Source organism: Vulpes lagopus, chromosome 2, assembly GCF_018345385.1.
Source record: "Vulpes lagopus strain Blue_001 chromosome 2, ASM1834538v1, whole genome shotgun sequence".
Lineage (NCBI taxonomy): Eukaryota > Metazoa > Chordata > Mammalia > Carnivora > Canidae > Vulpes > Vulpes lagopus.
Genome location: NC_054825.1, coordinates 139,132,166 through 139,140,367, shown reverse-complemented (window position 1 = coordinate 139,140,367; position 8,202 = coordinate 139,132,166).

The following is an 8,202-nucleotide window of genomic DNA, read 5'->3' as shown; positions in this document are numbered from 1 at the left end:
TCACTTTTTGGTTTTCTGTTTGCAAATAACTTGGAAATATTAAGAGGATCTTATAGACTGGAAATGCACCAAGAGGCTGAGCAAGGGCTTGGAAGGTTCCAGTTCATATAAAGCAATTTTAAAATTGGAAACAAAATTAAATCAAGACCAGATAATGGAATGGGGACTGGCTTATTAACAGCTTATTTCAGAGCACATTGTGTGCTTGGTAGTATCCTTTACCAACTAAGGTACACACTACAATGCTGTTTGTTAAGAGCACTGTTTTTCTTCTTTTTGTCTTTCTATTTTCAATGACTAAAGCTAGTCATAGCAGTTATGAAGCTTCTTCCTAAAAATTGGTCCAATCTGTCTGTCAACCCCACCATCACTGACTCAGTAAGGTCTGCAGTCTCTCTCATCTGGACCTTTCCTGCTTCCTCCTGAATTTTGCTGAACTTCAGTCTTTTTATTTCTCCCAATTTACCTCTATCCCTCTATCAATGATCCACCAGATCTTTGGTCCACCAGCCCATTGCATTCAGGGCTCCCCATCATCCATGCTGACTTTGACATTCAAATATTGCAAGACAGAGCCACTGCCTCTATTACCCACCAGTTCCCACCTCTCCTTATTTTCCAGATTCCCCATGTGTCCTGAATTGCTTCTAAGCTATCCAAGACAACATCTTGTTATTTCCCATCCTTGGGCACACATTGTTCATTCTCCTTGGAATATTCTTCCCTCACATTGACCAGTTGGAAACTTCCCAACCATCCTTTAAAATCATTTTTCCTTCCTCTAACTTCTCCTGGGAGGTCTCCTTTGACCACCTTGAAGATCAATCACTTTCTCACTTCTCTGCTATCTATATGCTCTGTGCATACAGTTTCTCACATCACATTGTGATGTAACTATTTAATTATATATCTGTATCTACTAAAAGAGGGGTAGCTACTTGATTCCCTAGGGTGCCAACTATTCTCTTTCCAGAACCTGGCACAGTGCCCAGAATTTGGTGAGAAATCAAGAACTCTTGGTGGAATTGAATTATAAGAAGCCAGGGTTCACACATATGAAACAACTAGACAATGATAATGGTCCTGAGTGCAGAGTTAAGTGGGAAGGGGGAAGGAGAGGTGGTGTCAGGTAAGCAGGAGAAGTACAAGACAACTGCAAATTCAAGCCTTAGGGGGTGGGTGCTTTCATGGGGGAGATTCGTGCTTTGACTTAATTTGAAAAAGAGGATGTGGAAGATAGTCCTCAAAACACTCACTGGAGTTAATAAGTAGTTGATTTGAATTTCATGATGGGAGTAGTGATAATATTAGTTTACCAAGTATGTATTAAGAATTGACTATGTGCCAGACATCGTTCTAGATCCTAGGAAACACCAGCAAGTGGAACCAACCAGATCTTGGGTCCTAAGGAGCTTCTGATCTAGTTTGGGAGAAAAAAAAAAAATCATAACAATACCATTTTTGATGCCTTCTATGTGTCAAACATAGTCATAGGCACTTTTTTCATATGATCTTATTTAATCTTTACAACACACGTGCTATGGAGCAGTAATATGATTCTCTTTTTACAAGTGGATAACCAAGGTGGTGTCAGAATGTTTGCGAGTGGTCCAACTGGGATTTGAATCTAGGACTTTCAAGTCCCTGTTTTTATTTCTAACTGAAGAATGAACCTAGCCTCTGTCAGTAATCCTTGTATCTCTCCCATTTGGAGGTTAGTTTTAACTGTATAGAATTTATAGGAACAATGAATCACCAAGGGTGATGCCAGTGAGCATGAATGAGATCCTGCAGTTCAAGGGCATCATCTTGCCTGAGGGTCAAGGACGAAACAAATTCTTTTAGGTAATTGTAGACATTAACTATATATAAGTTAACACATTAAAACTCAAGATAAAGACTTACGTCCTTATTGCATAAATTTGACACTGAAATAGACATTTCAAGATCTGGCATCATCTTGCCTGAGGGTCAAGGACGAAACAAATTCTTTTAGGTAATTGTAGACATTAACTATATATAAGTTAACACATTAAAACTCACGATAAAGACTTACGTCCTTATTGCATAAATTTGACACTGAAATAGACATTTCAAGATCTGTTCAGAGTTAAGGAGGTCTGCTCCAGAGTTCATGAAAAAAGAAACTGCAGTGTCCTACCCAAGCTTAGATGCCATCAATTAAAATAAACAGTATTCTGCATTTTCACTAAAATGAAATAAATGAAATAAATAGATTGTGTTTCAAAGAGAAACAAGAATTCTGTTAATGCCTGCCTGGCACAGACTTTGAATCTAACTGATCACCACATATCAACAACATCTGATAATGAATAAATGAGGCCAAAATTTAAGGATGCATTTGGGGTTTCATATTTAAAGCTACCTATGGGGATCCCTGGGTGGCGCAGCGGTTTAGCGCCTGCCTTTGGCCCAGGGCGCAATCCTGGAGACCCGGGATTGAATCCCACATCGGGCTCCCGGTGCATGGAGCCTGCTTCTCCCTCTGCCTATGTCTCTCTCTCTCTCTCTCTCTCTCTCTGTGTGTGACTATCATAAATAAATAAAAATTTAAATAACTAACTAACTAAATAAATAAATAAATCTACCTATGTTTACCTTGCATTGTTCTCAACATAGGCAAAAAAGAAAAAAAATGCCAACAAAAAGTTATACAGATGAAGAAGAAAGATAACAGGGATGACGTCTGTTTTGTTTACTTCTATTTCCTTAGTGACTTACAGATCTAATGGTACAAAAGCAAATATCTGTTGGCATAAAGGCAAATATCTGTTGAGTGATTATAGGTATAAAAACAATTGCATATAGGTGCCTCGTGAGCTCAGAGTATACACCAGAACTAGGTCCTGTGGCCAACCTTCGCTGTAAAGAAGGCTTGAAAGCAAATATCTGATAAAGAGTAATGAGATTGATTACCCTGCTGTGTTTAGAAAAATCATGACTCATCTTCTGGGACTTTGCCATCCACAATTAAAGTTTTCCATTGTCGAAAAATTAAAAAAAATAAAAATAAATAAAGTTTTCCATTATCAAGGAAGAGTAAAGTAGAGCAGTGGAGCTGTTAGATAAACCTGATAAGAATGTCCCTCACTCTAACAAAAGTGTTCATTGATAAGAGCTGACCCCAGCTGCCAAAGGGAACTGATAGAAGGCTAATTAAACCATTCCATGGAGCTAATGTGTGTCTGTAAAGAAGAGAATGATAATGCAAGAGCAGAACAAAGCCTGGAAGAGCAGAAGGAAGCCTGGAGAATTACCAGCCCTCTATGACACCGTTATCAGGGAAGCCTCTTCCCTGGCCAGGAGTGGGATTCTGCACCAGACATAAATTCTGCTGTATCCTTGAGGCTGCTTTTAGTTAAAAATTACAGAAAGGTCAACCCAAACAGGTTTCAATACAAAAGGAATTTGTTGGCTCATTTAATCAAGAAGCCTAGGGTGGGATCGAGTACTGCTGGAATGGAGCTCAAACCATCCTCGGGTTCTGGTTGACCTCCATTGCTCCTCCCTGTCTCTTGCTGTGGAGGCCCCCTTTCCAGTGAGAAAGGGGGCTGCCCCTCAATGTGACAAAACTTTGCATTCTCTTGGGTCCACCTACCATAGGAAAAAGTCCCCACCTTACCCCGATGCAAGTCTCAAGAACAACTTTCATGGTATCTCATTGGTTCAGAAAAGGCATTTGCCAGTTTCCATGGTGTAAATACACCCATTGTGGCCAATTTCAAGGTTCGAACATGATGTCACTTGATGTAGAGCCTGGAAGAAATGTGAAGCAGCAAACCCTTACAGTATTTCTGCCATACAGATGCCTTAGAAACAAAAATAGCCTCAGGAGCATAACTAATAGTAAAATGTAAAATGATTAGGAAGTGATGAGTTTGGGGTATTTGTTACCTATGTTTCTAATATAACCTCTTCAACTGAAAGTTTTATAACTGAATTTTTAATAATTGCCATGTCTGACAACTGACTCAGAAGATTCCTGAACAATTAACAACTGGCTTTCAGCGGCCAGGACGAGCCAGCTTCAACACACCATGTTTTTTAGATAGAATCTTTCCGTCTGTGAGTTCTGTCTTATCAAATCTCTTATCCAGAAATTCCTGTCTTTTTTTACAAAATAATTACTTGTTTGCTCATTTCCACCAGCAATCAAAGTAAAACAAATTTAACGAATAATAATGTTTTAGCAAAGACTTTTTTTTTCTTTTAAAGATTTTTTTATTCATGAGACACACACACAGAGAGGCAGAGACACAAGTAGAGGGAGAAGCAGGCTACCTGCAAGAAGCCCAGGATCACGCCCTGAGCAGACACTCAGAGATGAGCCACTCGGGCATCCCTAGCAAGGACTTTTAATTACAGCACACGATTCTGGAGTTCTGTTCCAATGCTACCTGTAGTGACGTGGACTGTCTTGTGTATTACTTGGCAGAGAGTAAGCCAATGTATTCATTTGTATTACTGCATAAGAAACTACTACATATATAGCAACTTCAAGTAATATGCATTTATTATTTCACAGTTTATTTCACAGCATTTATAACCCAGAAATGCAGGTAGGCTTGACTGAGTTCTCACAAGGGCAAAATCAAGATGCAAGCCTCTTACCTGGAGGCTTTGGAGAAAAACCGTTTTGCAAGGTATTCAGGTGGCCAGCAGAATTCAGTTTCTGGGAGCTCTAGGATGGAGGGCCGCACTACTTTTCTGGCTGTTGACCAGGGATCACTTTTAGTTCCTAGAAGCCACTCTGGAGTACCAACTCCATTTACAAAAAAAGTTTCACTTTTGCTTATAATTTAAAGCTACTTTGAAGTAATTTACACCCTAAAAGTAAGTTTATAAAGACTATACAAAATATGCTACAATAGTTACAGGTAATAATAAGCAAGATATAAAAGTTTAAATACACTACCATTTCAAGTGTATTTCTAAAATTAAAAACCTTATGTGGATTATGTAGGCTGAACTGTAGAAAACAAATAACATTATCTGCCCCCCCCCCAAATAGTTTAATATTAAAGTGAAAAAAACAAATGTGTATACAAATAACCCAAGATGAGGGGCAATGCAAGCAATGCAATAATTTGGGGGGGCGGGAACAATAAAACCATTAGAACATAGAGGCTGTGAGAAAAAGCAAATTGATACCTCTACATGCTTTTTTAGAGGGAAAAGACATTTATTCTCCCAATAATACAAGTGGGAGAATAAAAGTGTCTGCCAACCTCAGTAAGAGTGAGCACTAAGCCTCTATCTCAACTTTCCTGGCCTCTGTAAACGGACAAACACAATAGGGCACCTACCTGGCCCAGTCGACAGAGCATGCGACTCTTGATCTTTGGGTGGTGAGTTTGAACCCCATGTTGGGTATCAAGATTATGTAATAAAAAATAAAACCATGAACACTTCTCACATGAACTTGAACTCACAGATCTATTTCAGCTACATGTGATAAAGACTATCGGTCATCCTGCATCCTCTGCAAACCTGGGGAGGTTATTGCAGAGGCAGACCTGGCAAGCAGACACTGTATGTGGTGAACTCCACTTTCTCTTTGCATCATTTCCCCTCATGTTCTTGTTTCTCAGGGAACCAGAGAGCCTAAGTGGGAAAGTTGCACAATTTTCCAAAGACTTTGGCTCAGGGGCAGCTCCACGATGTGCCCTCACTGCAGTTTCTCTTAATAATAATAGTAATCTCATGCTATCCATTCAGATACTATTCCTAGGTATGAAGCCCCCCTTTTTTAAAAATCTTGGTGGGTGATGCCCCAACTAGACTCACCACTTCTGTATTCAGTTTTATAAAGATGATTTGGCATCACAGAAATACCATGAGTTTGAGAATTAAAGATTCCTGGGATAGAATTCCAGCTCTGACCCTTTCTCATGTGGAATCTTGAGCAAGTTACTGAAGTTTCTCTGATTCCTCGCTTTGTGTGGAAAACTTGAACTCCAGATCCTGCAAGGTTGCCAGGAGGAATGAATGACATTAACGTATGCAATGCGCCTGGTATACAGAAGGGGTCCTATAAGTGTTAACATCCCGCCGCTCCCTCTCATCTCATTTTAGTAGTAGTGAAAGCTTTTTTAATAGTCTCCCTCCCATGAGCCTGTACCTTGAAAGGATTTGTGAGGCAAGATCACATGAGGGAGAGAAAAGTAGACTTAATCTTCCCTACACACTTAATCTGGAAGCAAATACAAACCCCCGGGCCCCTTTTGCCTTCTCCTGCAAAGCAGATACTGTTGGATGAGTGGCTTTATATAAGCATGTCATTAACCGGATTTTCTTACTTGATTTCTCAGCAGATAGGGAAACAGGAGACTAATTCTTTCAGAAATCAGTGCTTTGTTTCAAAGCCGGGAGGAAATCAACCCATTCCTCACTGAAGTGATAAAAGTTTTGGCTAAAGGGCCACACAGTCAATATATATGTTGGCCAAATGCTTGACCTCTAATAAAATGTGTCCATCTCTCCACACCTTCTCACTCTAAAAAGCAACCTCGGCTCTGCTCCCAGCAGAATAGTGTTTTGTTCTCATTGTTTTGGGTAATCTCCACACTCAACATGGGGCTTGAACTCATGACCCCGAGATCAAGAGTTGAGTGCTCTCCCAATCGAGCCAGCCAGATGCCCCAGAATAGCTTCTTCATACAAATCCTATGTATACCTCGACCATCCAAGAGAATCCACGCTTCTACAGTACACACCCCTCCTTCCTCCCCAAGTCATGAAAAATCACATTAGAGTTTGCCTACGAAGCCACAGGGAATCTTCAGAGTGTGCTGAGAACATGGACCAGGAAGAACAGCAGTCAAGCTATTTCTAGGTCACCTTGACTATGAATCCATGTAGAAAAACCTTTAGGTTATAGGATTCGAAAGCAGTCTGAGAAGAGTCAGGAAAGTAGGCCTGTCTGGACAGTGGAGCTGAGAACCCATGAAAGCATCCTCTCCTTTGTCTCTTTGGCCCCCAAATGGCTGTGAGTGGAGGACAGCCTTGAGAACATCTTGGTCTCCACTGAACACAGCCAGCTGATGCCTGGCAGCAAGGAGCCATGGACCTCAGACGTCAGGCTGCAACTGGGGCTCTACCAACAAGACAGGCAACAGTGGCAGAACATCAAGTCAGACAACCAGGTGGACGGGTTGCAGCAAAACCCCACAGTCTGGGTGCCCTAAGACGGTCCACAGGTGGCACAGCTGACCCCTGAACAACACGGGTTCCAAAGGCATGGGTCCACCTGCCTGTGGATGTTTTCACTAAGTACACAACAGTACTGCGAATCTGTTTCCTCTTCCTCGTGATCTTTTTTTTAGTATTTTATTTATTTATTCATGAGAGACACAGAGACAGAGAGACAGAGACATAGGCAGAGGGAGAAGCAGACTTCCCCTGAGCCTGGAGCCTGATGTGGGACTCAATCCCAGGACCTTGGGATCATGACCTGAGCTGAAGGCAGATGCTCACCCGCTGAGCCACCCAGGCGTCCCTTCCTCATGATCTTCTTAATGACATCTTCCTCTCCATAGCTCACTTTAATACAGCAGTATTACAAGTATATCACACATAACATACAAACCAGGTGTTGATCGACTGTCGATGTCATCAGCAAGGCTTCCAGTCCACAATGGGCCATTAGCAGTCAAATTTTGGGGGAGTCAAAAGACATGGGTGGATTTTTGATGGTGTGGGAAATGGGCGCCCAACTCCCAGGCTGCCCAAGGTCAATTGTATTTAGTCTGGGTTCCAGACTGCAGGTCTTGGGGTGGCAAGCTTCTAAGGGGGGGTAAGGGGCTTGAGGACTGTTTTCAGTATTGATGTGTTCCTCCAACAAAGGAACACAGAAAGCAAACCAAATTGCTAATCAACAAGTGGCCGGGCAAAGAATCCTGGACAAAGGAGTGTTCAGCTGGACTCTGTGATGCACATCCTATGAGGGGTCTTTGTGGCTCCTACTCCTCAGATGCTCCAAGGACACTGACTTTCCCTCTCTCAGCCTGGGATTGGAATTTTTATTCCCTGTGATCCCTTTGGCCCAACTCTGTGCTGAGTCCTTCACTGCCTCTGTGACTTCCCTTTGCAGCACAGCTGTATAACATCTGGATAATTTCTCCTTCCTGTTTGTTGATTTTCGCTTTTCAAGAGCTGTTTGCTCTTTGCCTGTTGGATCAG